Below are 19,371 nucleotides of genomic sequence, written 5' to 3'. Positions count from 1 at the left end.
CCTCGAGGGACTCGACCAAGCATATCATGCCCTCAGGTCACCGGTGACATCTCTATGTCGTAAGCAAGATAGCGAATCGCGATATAGGTGAGTCTCGAGGGACTCGACCAACTCAACCTACACCGGGATTCGGTTCCTACTCATAACGATGGAAGGCCACGTGGGTCAATCTAATTGCCTCACGTTTACCGACTTAATATTATCGAGAGATGTTTCTATGATTTGGTCTCCTAATATGACATGTCACACATATATATATTTAATATATATCTACATCGCATGCAAATATATATACATATCTAGTATGTGTATAAGCAATCACACCAGATGATCATGGACCACAACCTAATATGATTAGGCCCGAGCCAGTAGGCCTAATCACTCACATCAAGATCTATGTGTGCAACGGTGCATCTCCATGCCTTGTGATCGTCCATCTCGTCCTCGTCGGTTCCGTCGACATCTTGATGCATCTCCATGCATCACGATCGTCCGTCTCGTGGGTCCCGCTATGGCTTCCACGCTCCCGCTGCGCCTCCTCATGTGATTACAACTTAATCATAGGCACGCAGGCCCGACAATAAACGAGAAATATAATGGAGGTTCGCAGACCTCAATAATAATAATCACAAGTACACACATCACACGGTCCATGATCATCCGTCCACTCATCATACATCACATGTATAAATAATCATCATCATGTAGGACTACTAGATAATAATAAAAATAATAATCAACTAAACCTTTTAATTAATTAATATTTTCTGAAATCAGGGATATATAGGGAATTTCTCAATTCCTAAGGGTATTTTCGTAATTTGGATAAAAGATAGAAACTGGAATTTCTCAAATTCACAGGGGCAAAACTGTCTTTTTGCCCAAAACCCTAATTCCCTCTGCTGCTGTCGTCGCCGCCACCCTGCCGGCGGCGCCTGTGCGGCGGGGCGAGGGCCCGCTGGCGGCGACGCCGCTGCGGGTGGGCGCCCCCTTCGGGCGCCGCTGCCTCCGTAGGCGGTGCTGTCCTGCCAGGCGGCCGCCCCTGTGGGGGGGGTTTCGCCCGCGGGAGTAGCGGCGGCAGGCGTCGCTGCAGGTGGGCTCCCCCTTCGGGCGTCGCTGCCTCCGCAGGCGGTGCTGTCCCGCCGGGCGACCGCCCCTGTGGGGGGGGTTTCGCCCGCGGGAGCAGCGGCGGCAGGCGTCGCTTCCTTTCGGTGGCAGGCGCCGCTGCCCTACGGCGCCTCTGCCCGTGGGTTGCCAGCCCCGCCGGCAGCAAACCTGCTGCAAGCAGACCGCTGGCCGGCTGCTGCAGGCACTGCGCCGGCGTTGTGCTGCCTGGCTGCGGCTGCGGCTGCAGGTGGCTGCAGGCATGCAGATCGAGGGCAGCAACTATTGCTGCCCTTCCTCGCTTTTGCGTCAACGATTTTGACGTCAATATTCTTCCTAAACACAACACACGCAGTTCAAAACCAATCATTCGCACGAACAACCTGGCTCTGATACCACTGTTGGGAAATCATAGGGGGGGCGACATCATATGCGCAGCGGAAGAACAAGAAAACAAAAATCCCCGATTCCCAAAAAGATGTTCATCGTCGTGCGAAGATTGGTGCGCAAAATCCGCAAAAACACAAAACTGCGTATAGTGATTGTGTTACCTAGGGAGATCGTATATCCCTGTTTCCTTGCAGATCCTTAGGAGAGGGTGAAGGAGGTCAAGCGTCCTCCTCTCTAGCGGTGATCCACACAGCAGGGTTGCGACGACGCTCCTCAAAACTCCAGGCCTACTCTGAGGTGGAGAGGGAGAGGAGAATAGGAAGGGCAAGCAAAGACTCTAGCCTATGAGGCTGTGAATCCCTCCTATTTATAGAGATCCCGTGTCAAAACCCTAATGGGTCCTTTCCCTAGTGGGTATTGGATCTGCATCCAATAAGACAAGGGCTCCGTCGGATATCTCATATCCGAACCTCTACTCATCGCAATGCCTACCATATGTGTGTGACCCTCTAGGCCCAATATCGAGCTGGCCGTGAGTCATACCTGTCAGAACTCCTTCTAACTAAGTGAATTATTATCTCTGTAATAATTCACCCGACTCATCGACTACGGAAGTACTAGGCCACTACGCCGTAGTCCCCAGACGATACAGGGGAATCCAATCCATTGGACCTGTCTGTCCTCAGTTACCATGTACCTATAGTCCCTCATCCATCTAATATCCCAGAGACCGTATATCGAGCATGGTGCTGTCAGACCCATACGGTTTCTTCTCGAGTCTCGCTCTAATCGGATTCTCCCGGAGAACTCTTTCTCTCTCAACCCGAATGACCCTGGCCAGGGATTTGTCTGAGCAAGAACACATGGGATATTCCTCTCATGATACCGAGAGTGGATGATCCTCTATCGACACTCAATAGCCCTCGTAAGGTCGACTACCACTCCCAATGACCAGCTGTACTAGATCTGGGAACAGCCAAACCTATAAGTCTGGTATCAAAGAGTGGAGCACTCATACAGGACATCCTTGGTGTCTCAAGTCTAAGAACCAGATACACCACTAGGACTACGGAATCGTTGTCTGACAATAAGGCATCATCAACCATCCAGCATTCCGTAAGCGGATCAATCAGTGAACTCATTCTCCAATGAGCACCTGTACTGTATCCCTAGTGTCCCTACACGAGCAGCTATGAGACCAGCTGCATCCATCATATGGACGGGTATACAGCACACCAGTCTATCCGGTTATCACGATGTCCCTCTCGAGTAACCTATGACCGGGATTATTTAGGATATGTGTTTAAAGGTGAATCGATCTCATTATCGTGATCTCATCACGATCCGATTCCCATTGCACAAATCCAAGGACATCACAATATATATGCATTTATGCAATAGTTATAAAGTGATATACGCCAAAATATAATAAGCAAAAAGATTCTGTATCAAGTCACACGTGCCATCACTCACGTGATTGGCTTGCTGGGCACTTATGACTAGCACTCATAACTCGGTCTCCAGACTCAATTCGGAGCCGAGCTCACAAACTTGGTCCCCAGATTCAATTCGGAGCTGAACTCACAAACTCAGTCCCCAGACTCAATTCGTAGCCGAGCTCACAACTCGATCCCTAGACTCAATTCGTAGCCAAGCTCGCAAACTCGGTCCCTAGATTCAATTCAGATGTGAGCTCACAAACTCGGTCCCCAGATTCAATTCGGACGAGGTTAAGAGCCGGCTGACGTTTCTCGTTCCGGCAAGACGAGTAACAAGTGGATGGGACTTCGACACCACTTGTTGTCCTTGTCAAACTCAAACAGGTTAGCTGACGTGGGACTGGCCGGCAAGTTGCTGTCGCACTGGCGAAGACTGACTTGCTCCCCCCACCCTCTCTGCAATTTTGCTCAGCCGACATGCAGTTATGCCGGAGAACCATTGATCCAAAATGGCATTACTGACCCTTCGCATGTGCGAAAAGACAACATCATATTGACATAGTGTTCCGATTACCTAGTTTGTCAACACTTGTTGTTACCATGTGAAAAGGGATGAGAGTACCGCATGGTTTTGTCGTCTCAAGGTGCTCCACCACCCGACAAGACGAGTAACAAGTGGATGGGACTTAGACGTTGAGTAACAAGTTGATGGGACTTGGACATCACTTGTCGTCCTTGTCAAACTCAAACAGGTTAGCTGACATAGGACTGGCCAGCGACTCGGCAGCGGCGAAGACTGACGTGCTCCCTCTCAAGCTAAGTGAGAACTATCCTCGGCTATGCTCACATGATTTTATCTTTTCTAAATTTTAAAAAATATTTTTTAAGAATAAAAAAGATAGGATAAATTTAGGAATCATTTCCATACTCCTTAATTAATTAATGTAGAACAAAATGATCTTATCATTATGGATAAAAAATAATATGATATTAACACACTATATTCTCGTGAGTCCATACATACATTATGTGAACGGAAGACAGTATAAAACTGATATATTATGTTCCTATTACCTAGTTTGTTTATACATGCTATTATTGTAGATAAAAGATAGCATGATATTGACATATTATGTTTTCGTTACCTAGTTTAACTATACATGTTGTCTATATATGTTGTGACTATAATAAACATAAAATTCATAATATATTATTTATTTTATAAAATAGATAATATCAAAATTTAAAATTAAATAATAATATATCTAAATATTATAATATGTATCTTTGGATTTTTTTTTAAATTACTAATCTATGAGCGTATCATCATCAGATCCGAGATCTGATACAAATCTATAAGGAGAACTAGACTTGTCTTTTTCTCTATTTTTATCTCTCACATAACTAAGGGGATATGAGAGAAGATTTGTAATCTTTCAATTATGTTACATATCAATACATCCTCATACCGTCATGTTGAGTCCTTAGGAGGTCTTATCTATTTATAGGTGAGAACAGAGAGTCTAAAATAAGTAATTAGGAGAGTCCCTATCAAGGTCATCTTCTAAAAATCCTATCATAATTGGATTTCATTTCTATTGGCTAATAATCGTCATCAGAATCTAATCATGTTCATAATATATCTTAACCTAATTAGATAAGATCACATAATATAATATTCTTTCAATTGACCCATTAATTAGTAAGATACAAAAGGGTTTAAAATTAAAAATAAATAAAATAAAATAAAATTTATTTAAAATAATTTTATCTAATTAGATTCTAAATTTTAAAAAATCATTTATACCATGCATATTTAAAAGAAATAGGCTAAAAGACTAATAAATATAATAATACTATATTAAGTTTGACTAGTAATATGAGTAATAATGGTTGTATATCATCAACGCCATACTTCTTTCTATGTATAACAACACTGTTAGCCTTTTTTAATATAGTCCAAAATAATCACTGTAATTTATTTTGTCAAGATAATTCCATTATCACAGTCAACCACAATATGTACATATGTAATTATGAATAGAATAGCATAAATAAATAACTTTTAAGTATGTTAGTAAGAATTTCGATTATAATATCTACTCAAACATATATCATTGTATCTTTTATGAGTTTCTCTTAAACCCAATTGTAAGAACATATTCTTTCAAACACTTTAGGCTGTAAGTCCTAATTGAATAGATTAACAATTAATATAGTGGAACTCCAGTTATTTAATTGATATTAATTATTTTTAAAATTTTTTTAACTATCAAGTACTTTATATCATAATTGATAGAGCTATAATAGTACTTACCATTTTCAAAGAAGAAAGCTATTGTGATATGTCACAAAGTATCTTTAGCGACTTGACAATTGAGTTTAATCACACAAAGTCCTTAGATAAAATTTTGTAGTTATAAAGCTTAGTTAGTAGCCTCAAAATATACCACAAAATCAACTTCTATCATTAATAATATATTTTTGTTTCCCATAAATTGCCACTCCAATGGATATAGATATAAACTATAAAGTGGACTGCCTATTATCGAGATAATTTTTACAAAATCATCATCTAAAAAATATCATCAATTCAAGTTGATCTAATTATATATATATGAGCATAAAATCCTTTGTCCCTTCTAAATATCTTATTATTTTCTTTCTAGTCATTTAGTATTTTTATTCCTAAGTAACTTTAGTATCTATTTAGTATTTCAACTACAAAACTAATATTTGACCTAGCATAGGCTTGAGCATATAATAGACTTTTAACTACATATACATAAATAATATTTTTTTATTTGATTCTTTATTAAGTTATTTTAAAAATAATTATTTTAGTTAAAACTTTACTTTTATTATTTGTTGAATAAAGCTATATGCTAAATCTCTCCAAGACTCGAACAGTATATCTTTTTTGAGATAGTTATATCTGCTTGAGATGCATCATTTATATCAATCATTTTAAAATTCATGATGAGAACTTACTTTGTTCAGTACAATAAACCAAGATCACCACTAGCAAATAAAATATTATCTATATATAAAATAAATATAATAAACTTATTCCCATTAATCTTTTGATATAAATATTGATCAATAATATTTTTCTTAAATCTAAAGGAGCTAATGATATTAAGAAACTTTAAATACCATAGCTTAGAAGCTTACTTAAGGTCATAAATAGATTTCTTAAATTTGCATACCAAAATTTCATATTTCTTCCATTTTCTCTATGGATCATTTAGGTTAACATATATAAATCTAGATCTCTAATCAGAAAACTTATTTTTATATCTGTAACCCAAAATCATGAGTCACTAATGTCATGACAATACTTAACGAATTCATTTAAAAAATAAAAAATATCTTATTATAGTCAATATATTCTTTACGAGTAAAACATTTGACCATAAGTTTGACTATTGTATCGTTCGATATTATCTTTTGAGTTATGTTTATGTAACAGACACTTTCATAGTTATTGGATAATTCGACGAGTTCTCAAACACTATTTTGGTTATTAATTTCAATTCTTTTTTTATTGCATGATATCACTTTACAAAATCACAACCTTTTGTGAAAACAATGAGGGGTCATTTTGATTTCTATATCATAATCTTATTCTTGTAGATATACCACATAATAATTAGAATTATAGGTGATAGGGCACATTATGGATCATCCTACGGGGACCTAACCCCCACCACATCAGCCCGAGCACAAGACCTTGGGAGGGATATAAAGCCATGATAGATGTGCCGCCAATAATCCGAGATGCAATGGTATCTCTATTAGGAAAGAGTCGGCACTAAAAGGGGGGGGGGTTGAATTAGTACAGTGGTAAATTACGTCGATTTCATAAAATCTTCGTACGTTAAAAATCAATCTTAGAAAGATGCTTAGATTAACTTGAAATCTCATTTGTATATGAAGTGAAAGAAGTAAGCAAGTAAGATAGTTTGCAGTTAAGGTAAATAGCGAAACAGAAAATGCAAACCAGATTTTATTGTGATTCGGTCATCGTGACCTACATCTACTCCATTGATTCCTCTTCTGTCGAGGCCACCATTATCCACTATTGATCTTCCTTTAATAGACAAAGATCAACCTCCTTCTTACACCCCTCTTCTACTTTTCATAGGTTTAGGAGATAATCTTTATAAGCACTCACTCCTCCTAAATAGAATTCTAAACTTATACTAGAGGAGGGGATCTCTCAAGTGATTGCAACATCGTTTTTCCACTTTTAAGCTCTCTATGCTTGTGTATTTTAACCAGGGATGAGAGGGGTTTTTATAGGCCTCAAGTTGATTCAAACTTAGAGCTCAAAAAGATCTCATCCCGGGTTTCCTAGGTACGGGCGGTACTACTGCCTGTGCTGGGCGGTACCACCGCTAGTGTCAATCTAACATTGGGCAGTACCACTACCCAGTCTGGGTAGTACCACCGCCTGGTACCCTGCCACTAGGTGGTACCACCACCCAGTCTGGCGGTACCATCGCCTAGTCTGGAAGTACTACCGCCTGAGAGGCTATGTCTGGGAGGTACCACCGCCTGTAGCCTCTCGAAGACTGTGTTTGGGTGGTACCATTGCCTAGACCGACGGTACCACTGCTTGACATAGTCTCGGAGATTGTGCCACGATGGTGCCACCACTTGGGTCACTATTTGAGCCTTTCATTGGGCCCAACACAGTCCTTACATGGGCCCAACTGGCCCCTAATTGGGTTGGCCTAATTCCAATCTCAATTATGTGCTAACTACGAAATCTTAGGCATACTAAGCAAAACAAGTCCGTAAGTCTAGTTTCTTCTGGCGAACTTCCGACAATCTCTCAGTAATGTTCCAACGGACATCCGGTAAGCACCCAAACTTTATGACGATCTTCTTGGCGAGTTCCGACAAATTTCTTTGGTAAGCTCCTGGACTTTTCGGTTGGTTCCGACAAAACTTCCGACGAACTGTCACGGACTTAGCTGGTTTTGCCTAAGTAGTGCGGCACCCTTGCATGTCTATCAGCAAAGGTCAGCCTCCCCGAAGCCTCCCATTGTCCCTTAGGACCAACAAAAGAGAGAATGGGTTAGAGAGAACGCCTCAATCGGGATCCACAAGCAAACATCTCCGAAAAATACTTCATAGACAATGCAAATTACAAACAGACTTTACAAGCTCTGAACAGTTGCACAACAAAGGGTAAAATGGTCCATTAAAGATCAAAAATCTCTCGCACATGTCCACATGACACAACTTTTATTTACAAGCCTAAAGAGGCCACCAACCCAACTAAAATGAGACTATTAAGCCTTCGACCGTCCCTCTACATGCTGTACAAGGCATGAATATACCAAAAGACACAGACATACATAAGCATTACATCAAACATCCTATTTAGAAGTTTGTCCGTGACATTCTCCCCCACTTATTCATTCAACGTCCTCGTTGAAGCCTTTGTCGACACTGTAACTCCTCGCCTTTACTGAGTCTTCAATCTTCTGCTCCAGCTACAATGCGTCTCTTGGCTCCTAGCTGCACTCCGCTGCTGTTTTTGAGTAGTCGAACCTTTGATCCACCATGCTGCTTCAACTCACCAATGACTCTGACTCTGGTGTGGGGTTGGCTGAGTTGTGTTGATCATTGTTGATTCCTGCGGATCCCCCAGATGAAGGAAAAGACCATCCTTACTGCACCAGTCTCTCAAATTCCTCATGCTGCTTGAACTGGGTGGATGCTTGTTGGAGCTTTAACGAGCATCGTCTCACAAACTTCTGAAGTTTTGGGTCCTTCCTCCACAAAATTTGCTCATTGACTCTTCTTTCGCCTAGTTGTCACATCCAAGTAGGTTCGCATCACTTTCGTTTTCGATTGGCATTTCGTTGGGAAATGAAGCGGACAATCTACTAATAGTAACACTGATCACTGTTGGTGAGGATTTGTCAACTATTGTCTTCCATTATCTTCGAAGGGTCTTTGAACATATACAGAGCTCCTCTGCTGGATAGATAAGAGAATTGGGGTACTCGGTTTCGCCCATTCTCTTAAGAGTTGAGAAGGTAAAGATTACTTGACTTCGCCCGCCTCCTCGAGGTTGTACTCCATGCATCGAGCTGGTTATTGGCCTTCGCCTGCTCTTTGCTCACACTTCTGAAGCACTTGAAGTGTTTGCACTCCTTGCGTTGAGTTAGCTACTGTGATTCACCTTCTCAATGCCATTGAACTTCTAGAATGCAGGAAGTTTTCACCCCAACTTGGAGTAGTTCTCTCATAGGTTTGGTCGCTTCTGGGATTGTATCGTCTTCTCAATCAACCCTATCGCCTACTCCCTTGAGTAGCGAAGGTATAGCACCACGTACTGCTTGCTTCGTTCCTTGGTTATGCACTCTTGCATGACCCGAAGTCCTTCACTTTCGGCTATCTTGATGAGAAACTCATTGACACCGGTCTTACGAAGTTCCTTGGCCTCTACCCTTCAGCCTTGTCTAGGTACTTGGAGATTGCCTTTGCATGCTCCACCTCCTCGGCCCCTTTCACGACCAAGCGCTCTCCCTCCATGAGAGCAAGGGATTAATGACTTTCACGGAAGTCCCGCCTCTACGGTACCATGGCGCTGCCATGCCCATGGCACTACTATCCGTCGCCTCGCATCTGTATCCCTTTTCTTCACAATCAGTAGATATGCCTCTGTGACACTCCTCCGAGTCCACCTCCATTCTAACTAATGCTTGATTTTGGGTAGCTAAGTCCCTCTGGACTCGTCGTCGCTTCTTTGCCCCTTTCGACCCCCTGCTTCAACACCTCTGTGTTCTCCAAGCAGTCTATTTGGTCGATGGAAAGACAGACTGCAACTCCCATGCATGGCCTCTACCATCATGTTGTAGAGTTTGCACCGATTCTGTTCTCCTTAGCTTCCTTGGCAGCAACGTTCGCTTACTCGGCCTTGTCCTCTGACTTGCCGGGCTCCCTTAAGCGAATATGAGCTCTGGAGTAGTCCAACTCTCCAGCTACTTCGATCATACCTCTGTATGATCAAGTCCCTCCCATGGGACTCACTGGTACTTGCATTCGAACTTTTTCCTTGGTGGAACACAGCCCCCATATGCTGATGACCAAGGCTTTCATCCGATGCAAAATTCGATGCACGCACGGAAGACTCGCCTCTGCGGTACCATGGCCTTCACTCCTTGAATCCATAGCCCTTCTTGCCGTCATGTTGTTCACCGAAGTGGAGCTTCCAGTAGCTCCCGATCATACCTCCGTATGATCTAGTCCCTCACGGGACTGTGTCATGTGTATCGCATTACCAGGAACTGTTCCACCACGATCTGCTGCACCATGTCGCCTCCCGGTGACATCTCCATTGCATTCTGATCCTTGTGGAATAAACTCAAATTGTGAACCCTCCATGTGTGGCCTCTGCCAATACATTGCAGGGTCTCTTCCACCTTCGATTTTGTTTGCTCCTTTGGCAATCAACCTTCATCCACCCACTCTTGGGTCACACCTAGATGAAGCACCGCTCTAGGACAGTCCGTCGCCTAGTAGCTCCCGAAGTCCCCCGACTTCGCTGCAATTAGTGCACCATTGTCTGGATCCTGAGCCTCTGCCCCTACCAGCACAATCTCCGCTGCGCACCGCTTCCTTCATGGCAACTTGAATGGCAACACTGTGGCATATTTTTCAAGAGTACCCACCTCTGAGTCCTCTTGCCCCATGCTAAGGCCTTCTGAACCCAATTTCGCCTCCGCAAATTGAGTCACCTTAGTTCCTCCATCAAATGCTTCTTCGAGATAAGGTGCATGTGCCCAAAAGCTCCCTTCGTCTTCGGCACCATGCAAGATGAGTCAGCTCCATCAGAATGAAGGACCCATGGAACAACATGATCCTACTCTTGCCTCTGCAAGAGTTCATGTCCTTGACCTCTGTCTAAGGAAAGCACTGTGCCTCCACTCCATGTTCCAACTTCTATGTTGGCTCCCTTCATGCGGCTTGGGTACTTTGCCAAGTTACACCCAAGTTGCTCCGCTCCTCGTTTTTGCATTGAGTCGATGGTGGCCCTCGCGCCCACCATTCCACGGGTCAGCCCTCCCTTGAGTCAGATCTCCATATCGACTCCAAGTGTGCCTTCATTTGAGTTGCTTTGGGTCGCTCCCCCACTTGATCTCGCAATGCATCCACCAATGCATTCTCTCGAGCGAGATCATGCGACGACTCCTCGCCGCTTGCTCGGTCCATTGAGCTTCGTGGAGTTGTTTGTTGAGGTACTCTTCCTCAACATGTGCGGTCCGTCGCACATGATTCTCCCTCTGGAGAGCCGAGACTTATCCCTCCTGGATAACTGTCCCATTGGAGCAACATCTCTCTTCGTTTCGGAGACCACCATCCCCTTGGACTACTCCGATCTGCTGAACAAACTGTGTATTGTTCTGCCTCCTGCAAACGCACTTGCTAGATTGCGACTCCACGTCAATACAGCCCCCGCTGCACCACTCAAGGCCTAGCAACATACTGAACTCATTGCACACTTCAGCCTCCTACGGACGTATCCTTCACATGCCGAAGAGAAAGTTTCAATGCTCCATGGCGCTGAGTTTCGGTCGCCTTGGGATGGCCGCGAACATTCCATCATCCGCATACAAGCCCATGCATGAGTACCGAATTCTTCAAGTTAGCAATTCCTCTCACCTCTGTGAGCTTTGCACAACTCTTTCAGTCGCTGAGCAACTCATTCCACCTTGCATGGTCTCATCCTTTACTAAGCGCCTCGCTTGCCTTGAGCACCATCAAGTATAGTTGTCAACGTTGAGCCATAGCTCAAACTCAACCATCCCAACCTTTGTGCGCTCCGCATTCTTCCAAGCTTGCCTGTTCTCGTGGTACCTCTTGCGCGAAGGGTTGGCCATTCCTCTGAATGCCAATGTCAGATGCCTGCTCCTCTGAGCGACTCCTTTTCCCTACATCTCCATGCCTATTTTCCCCTAAACGGTCGCGCGTGTGCTGACTGCCCAAGACGCAGCCCCGCTAGGTCCCCCACGTTTGCATGCTAAGTGTTTCTATGAGTGCTTGTCCCGCTCTAATACCATCTGTCATAGACTTAGCTGGTTTTGCCTAAGTCGTGCGGCACCCTTGCGTGTCCGTCCGCAAAGGTCAGCCTCCCGAAGCCTCTCATTGTCCCTTAGGACCAACAAAAGAGAGAACGGGTTAGAGAGAACGCCTCAATCGGGATCCACAAGCAAACATCTCCGAAAAACACTTCATAGACAATGTAAATTACAAACATACTTTATAAGCTCTGAATAGTTGCACAACAAAGGGTAAAATGGTCCATTACAGACTAAAAATCTCTTACACGTGTCCATATGACACAACCTTTATTTACAAGCCTAAAGAGGCCACCGACCCAACTAAAATGGGACTATAAAGCCTTCAGCCGTCCCTCTACATGCTATACAAGACATGAACATACCAAAAGACACGGACATACATAAGCATTACATCAAACATCCTGTTTAGAAGTTTGTCCGTGACAGAACGTCTAGACTTCCGACGAACTCTCGGACTCCTAATGAAATCGCGTTCTTGACTCCGGGACTTCATTTTGCTTTATGCCTTGCTATCATAGTTAATCCTGCACACGTAAAACACACTTCAATCTAAACAATTAATACTAAGCATGAATCATGTTGTTCGGCATGTCATTGGTCCATCGACGCTTCGTTCGATTCTTCGGCGCATCATCCTCTCTTACGGCTTGTTAGTGAACAAATATGCCATGGCTGGTGAGTTAGCACGACTTGGTTCACGGGTCGATGTCGGGAGTCTTCTGTCAGCTGAGCTGGATGTTGAGGTCAACCGGGCCCTTGCGACGGGGTGTTGATTAGCGTTCCTTGGTGCGCTGATCCGGGCGCCGTGTATGCTGAGCTGCGTCTCTCCTTCTTTAGGGTGGTTGGTAGCTCGTCTTTATGAGGTGGCCGTAACCTCGAGAAGGAGTGCTGGTTAGCATTGGTTGGGATCCGGACCGATTGGCTGCTCTCCTTCGTGCAATGGATGGCGATTCCCGGGTGGTTGGCAGCTCGTCTTCATGAGGTGGCCGCGTTTTCTTGCAAAAATGGCCCTCGTCGGGATCACCCGATGAGGCCCCCCCGATGAGCAAGTCAATGGAGTGATCAATTGATTTTTTCCTCCCTTCAACCAGATGCTAGCTAGAGGTCTTTATATTACTGTACGTGGGTCGGTCGTACGCAGGTTGGCGTGGTGGACGTGCCGAGCAATGCCTTAGTACGGATTCTAACCTGACATGTCTTGGGGGCCAAAATATGCTATATCACTCCGCCCCCCCCCCACCCCCACCCCTCCAAGGTGTCATGGGGTCCTTAAAGGGCCGGGCGACATGCTTGGGTTGGAGTGAGGCTGATCGCTCATGAGAGGGAGCTGGATTAACTCGTCGTGGGGCGATTTAGAGGGGTGGCGCCCCATGCTATGGGCAGGATCGACTTTGCTAATCGGGAGGTAGGGGCCTGTGTTGGAAAAATCTTTGGGGGCGACATCACATGCACAGCGGAAGAACAAGAAAACAAAATCCCCGATTCTCAAAAAGATGTTCGTCGTCGTGCAAAGATTGGTGCGCAAAATCCGCGAAACTGAAAAACTGCGTATAGAATAGATTGTGTTAACTAGGGAGATCCTATATCTCTATTTCCTTATAGATCCTTAGGAAAGGGTGAAGGAGGTCAAGCGTCCTCCTATCTAGCGGTGATCCACACTGCAGGGCTGTTGTTGAATCTCGGATTTTGATGATAACAATCAATTGATGGGTTAATTGATCTAATCCATATTATTGAGTTAAGTGTGTAGGATTAACTACGATAACCAGAAAACACAAAGCAAGAATACCTGAGTCAAGTTCGATGGACGTTTAAGAGTCCGAAGAATCGTCGGAGATGCTACCGGAACCAACCGAGAAGAAATCGGGAACCTGTCGAAATTTTCAGAAGTTTGCCAAAGAGGTCGTCGGAGGTTCACGGAGATCACCGAGAAGGCTCGGCTACTCGTTAAATTCATCACAAGTTCAGGAGCTTGCTGGGAGTCCGTCGGAAGAAGTTCGTCGGAAAGCTCGCCGGAACAAGACTCGAAGTTCGCGGTTGAAAACTTGCTTAGGATGTTTTTTTGTTATGTAGTTCACTTGTAATTAGGATTAGGATTAAGAGATAATCCTGTATCCTGGTTAGGGGCCAACTGAGCCCAAAATTAGAGTTGGTTTGGGCTAAATTTGAAGCCCAACCAGTGAACCGAAGGGTCTGGCGATGGCACCGCCAGACTGGGTGGTTGCACTGCCTAGCACCCGAGAGCCAGGCGGTGGCACCGCCCAACACCCAAGAGCTGGGCGGTGGCACCGTTTGGCTGGGCGGTGGCACCGCCCGTCCACTGTCAGTGTCTGACACTGACAGGCGGTGGCACCTCCAGCATCAGGAACCCAACGAGAATTCAAATTTGGAGCCCAAATTTGAATCCTCTTGAGGCCTATAAATACCCCTCAAATCTCAGCTGAGATCACAACTTTTTGAGAAGCAATTGATTGAGAGTAAAGTCTTAGAAGAGCCTTTTCTAGTCTTGTTTTCAATTTGCTAGTGTTCACCTCCTTCTTTCTTGCTGAAAATCTGTAAGAGAGTGAACCGATTGTAAAAGTTGTAAGAGGGGTATTTACCCTTCCCTTTCAAGAGATTTGCTAGTGGAAGGTGGGAGCCTCATCGAAGAGGGGCCTCGCAAGTGGATGTAGGTCATTTGACCGAACCACTGTAAAATCGGCGTAATCTCTGGTTTGCATTTACTTATTGTCATTTATATTACTGCAAACCATTTGCACTTTAATGCTATACTGCTTTGTCTCCGTCTTACTTATCCCTTCAAGTTAAAACGCAATCGAAATGGTTTTAAACAAAAACGTTACACTTATCGTACGAAGTTTCCTAAAATTGTTTAAATCGTGAAAAGTTTATCGCACTTTACCGTTGCACTAATTCACCCCCCCTCTTAGTGCCGCTCCGATCCTAACAGCTGCGACGATGCTCCTCAAAACTCTAAGCCTGCTCTGAGGTGGAGAGGGGAAGGAGAATAGGAGAGGCAAGCAAATGTTCTAGCCTATGAGGCTCTGAATCCCTCCTATTTATAGAGGTTCCCTGTCAAAACCTAATGGATCCTCGCCTAGTGGGTATTGGATCTGTTGAATCTCGTATTTTGATGATGAAACTATTTGATATATGTTTATGATTTAATCTGCGTTTTGAGTGACGCAGGATGCTTCGATCTGGATGAGACAATTAAAGCAGGAAAATCATGTTGTGCCGGAGGAACATGTCAGAAGATTGGACGTCAGGCCGGTGGATCGGTCGACGTATCGATAGAAGGCTTCGGGTCGTGGACTCGGGCATCGGGCCAAGAAGAGCGGGTATTGTGCCAAGGATATCGGAGTTGCGGAGTCAACAGGCCGATTGGGCAATAGGTTGCAGGAAAGGATGATGCGCCGAAGAATCGGACGAAGCGTCGAGGGACCAATGACATGCCGGACAACTTGGTTAATTTCTTAGGATTAATTGTCTCGATCGAAGTTTTTGTTTTGAGTGTGCAGGATTAACTACGATGAAAGTAAGACATGCAGCAGGAGTTACGCCGGAGTCATGACAATGATCACGTTGGGAGTTCGAGAGCTCGACGGAAGTTCGGACAGTCGTCGGAGGTTCTGCGGGAACAAATCCGAGAAGTCCAGAAGCTTGCCAAAGGAGCTCGTCGGAACTTGCCAAGTGGATCGTCGCAGTCCAGGAGTTTGCCGGAAGTCTGCAGGAGCATCACCGAGGGTTCATCGGATGATCGACGGAAGTTCGCCGAAAACTCGCCGGAAGAAGCGAGTGACGCACCGAAGCAAACTGCAGAATATGTCTTAGGAAATAATCGTAGTTAGCACTTTGATTAAGTTAGAAATGGGAGGTGATCCCATTAGCTTAATCCTAGGGCAATTGGGCCCCTGAAGAACTCAAATTGGGTCGAATGGTTCAGCCCATTCGGACCCAGGTTGCTGTGGGAGGTGCAACCGCCCAGGGCTCAGTCTCCGAGCGAGACTGGGCGGTGCAACCTCCTCTGTCAGGAGGTAGCACCGCCAGAGCTCAAGTTTCGAGCTCTGCCAGGCGGTGCAACCTCTCCAGTCAGGCGGTGCAACCGCCTGAGCTCGGTCTTCGAGCTCTGGCAGAGAGGTGCAACCGCCCCTGACAAAGGTAGCACCGCCTAGAGGCTCAGTCTTCGAGCTCTGCCAGGCGGTGCAACCTCTCCAGTCAGGAGGTGCAACCGCCTGATCCCGGAATTCCGGGATTTGATCGTTTTGAGCTCCAAATTTGAACTGGGTTGGGGCCTATAAATACCCCACCCATTCAGCACTGAAAAGATACAGACCTACACCAAATTCTTGATCTTTTCTGTGATTCTAAGAGCTCAAATTTGTGTAAAGTCCAAAAGTTCTCCTCTTTCTGTTCTTCAAGTCTTGAGTTGTAAAGAGAGGAGAGAGGTTCTGTAAGGGTTGTCTCCTGAGCCCGTCAAAAGGAGTGAAACTGTAAAAGGGTAGTTGGCCTTCACCTATTGAAGGAAGGCCTCTAGTTGAATTCGGTAACCTCGTCGGTGGAGGAAGCCAAAAGTGGAGTAGGTCAAGATTGACCGAACCACTCTAAATCTCTGGTTTGCATTTATTTTGAGCACTTTATCATTACTGCAAACCTCCTACATAGCTATTGCTCTCTGCGCTCTTACGAACAAGTTTCTAAGTTCTAATCTTTCCGAATCTGCATTCAGACGTAAATCGGTGTTTTCATATGATCTTTACTTTGCAGTTTACATTTACGTTTTGATTCTATTTATAACTGCAAACTGTCTTCTGCGCTTTTACGAACGAGTTTCTTTGCAGTTTACGTTTACGTTTTGACTCCATTTATAACCACGCTTAGACGCAATCTGCGCTTAGACGCAAACTGCGCTCAGACGCAAACTGCGCTTAGACGCAATCTGAGCTTAGACGCAAACTGCGCTTAGACGCAATCTGCATTTAGACGCAATCTGCATTTAGACGCAAACTGCATTTAGACGCAAACTGCATTTAGACGCAAACTGCGCTTAGACGCAAACTGCATTTAGACGCAAACTGCATAAACTACGCTTAGACACAAATTGTGTTTAGACATAAACTGCACTTAATCATAAGTAATCTTATAATCGGCTTTTGCATCGAAACAGTTCTTATCGAACAAACACAGCTTTCGTTTTTAATCGCTGAAAGATTTTTGCTGCACTAATTCACCCCCCCCCCCCCCCCTCTTAGTGCTCTCGATCTTAACAATTGGTATCAGAGCGGGGTATTTCTCGTTTCGGATTTACACCCGAGAGAAATGGCTCTTCAAGAGGGCTTTTTGGTCTTTCGTCCACCGTTCTTTAACGGATTGGACTACACTTATTGGAAAACTCGAATGAGAGTTTTCTTGATTTCTCTAAATATGGATTTATGGAATATCGTTGAAAACGGTTTTCAACTTCTCTCTAAACCAATGAACGAATGGTTGGATTTAGAGAAGAAGTATTTTTCTTTAAACGCAAAGGCTATGAATGCCTTATTTTGCGCTTTGGACAAAAATGAGTTCAATCGGGTTTCTTTGTGCGAAACGGCTTTCGATATTTGGCGCACTCTTGAAATCACGCACGAGGGAACTAGTAGAGTCAAAGACTCGAAAGTTAATATTTTACTGCATGATTTCGAGCTTTTTCATATGAAACCAAGCGAAACCGTTGTTGACATGTACACCCGTTTTACGGATGTCGTCAATGGTTTAAATTCACTTGGTAAAAGCTTTTCGGATTTTGAACTCGTTAACAAAGTTTTGCGCTCACTTTCTAAAACTTGGGATTCAAAAGTAACTGCTATTCAAGAATCGAAAAACTTGAACCAATTTCCACTTGAAGAACTAATTGGTTCATTGATCACATATGAAATGACATGCAATGCATGTGAAGAACTTGAGAACCACATTCCAAAGAACAGTAGGGATTTGGGACATAGAACATTTGAAGACCACTCGAGCATAAGCTCAAGTGATGGTGAACTTAAACTACAAATGAAACAAAAATTAAAAAGTAAAAAGAACGGAACTACTTGCTTTGAACGCAAGAAGAAGAACAAAAATTGGGATGAATCGAGCTCCTCCGAAGACGAAGAGAAAATCAATAAAGACGAGGTGGCAAACTACGCCTTTACGCCTTTCGACGCTGAGGTAATCAAAATGCCTTTAATTTACTTTGAAATTACGTAATGCTTTTCATAATGCATTTTTCTTTTTTATTTAATTTTCTTGAAAATTGCATGTTTAATAATTTTATAATGAAAATACAAAAAATTAGGAATCATGGTTATCATTCTAGTAATTTTGAAAATAATCATGAAAATTGCATGTTTATGATAAACAAAATGATTTTCATTAAAAATACCTTATGAAATCATGCTATATGTGGTTGAGAAGTAATAATGTGTATCATGTTGATTTCCATTGTTATTTCTCGATTTTAAGTATATGAAATCATGCTTAATTTGAAGTTATGATTAATGAGTATATATTTTTTATGTATGATGATTCTTGATTATCGATTTTCATGATAATAACAGTGGCTTTAAAAAATTGATGCATGTTTTCATAAATGAAAAGGCATGCTAACATGAAATCGACCACTTAAAATGAAACACTTAAAAAGGGGGAAAATATATTATCAATGAAATCATGAATCTATTTATGTTATAAATTTTGTGAGCCATAAAAATGATTTTGATGATTTAAATTTGAAATGAGTTTTATCAAAATCATGATCTTGATTTATCAAATTGAATGAAATAATATGAATGATGATTTGGAATCATGCATATAATAATGAGTTTATATGTTTTGAAAATGTGCATGTTTTAATTTGAAAATATAATGATGCACAAATGAGATTGATACTAACCTTTGTCATGATTTAAAAATTGATGTAAAGGGTTTTTCCCTTCTTTTTGACAATGACAAAAGGGGAGATAGCTAGCTTGCACAATTCAAGAAGAAAGCAAAAATTACACTTCTCAAAAGAGAAGAAATTGCTATCTTGAACATCACCAAGAAGTGCTATCTTGCAAATCTCAAGACACACAAATGCAATCATGCAAAATTTGTAATTTTGCACATTATTAAAATTTATGATGCTTTGGTGATTATGCATGTTCTAAAATGTTATAAGATTCACTAGTTTGCATGATGTAGAACTTAGCTATATTGAACATCACCAAGGAATGCTATCTTGCCTATCTCAAGAAGCAAAAAGTCAACTTGCACATCTAGCAAAACTTATATTTCAAGAAGCAAGAGTTGCTTTCTTAAACATCTCA

At 43.2% G+C, this 19,371-nt stretch overlaps 1 long non-coding RNA gene across 1 annotated transcript; it reads left to right on the top strand.

The window, feature by feature from the left end:
• Positions 1 to 15,937: 15,937 nt before the first annotated feature.
• On the top strand, positions 15,938 to 16,357 carry LOC135616006 (uncharacterized). The gene is made up of 2 exons (XR_010488241.1): positions 15,938 to 16,011; positions 16,263 to 16,357. It is a non-coding gene; the product is annotated as an uncharacterized LOC135616006 (long non-coding RNA).
• The last annotated feature ends 3,014 nt before the right edge of the window (positions 16,358 to 19,371 follow it).

The sequence above is a fragment of the Musa acuminata genome, chromosome BXJ2-6, assembly GCF_036884655.1.
Source record: "Musa acuminata AAA Group cultivar baxijiao chromosome BXJ2-6, Cavendish_Baxijiao_AAA, whole genome shotgun sequence".
In the NCBI taxonomy this organism is placed as follows: Eukaryota; Viridiplantae; Streptophyta; class Magnoliopsida; order Zingiberales; family Musaceae; genus Musa; species Musa acuminata.
This window is presented reverse-complemented; position numbering and strand designations above follow the sequence as displayed.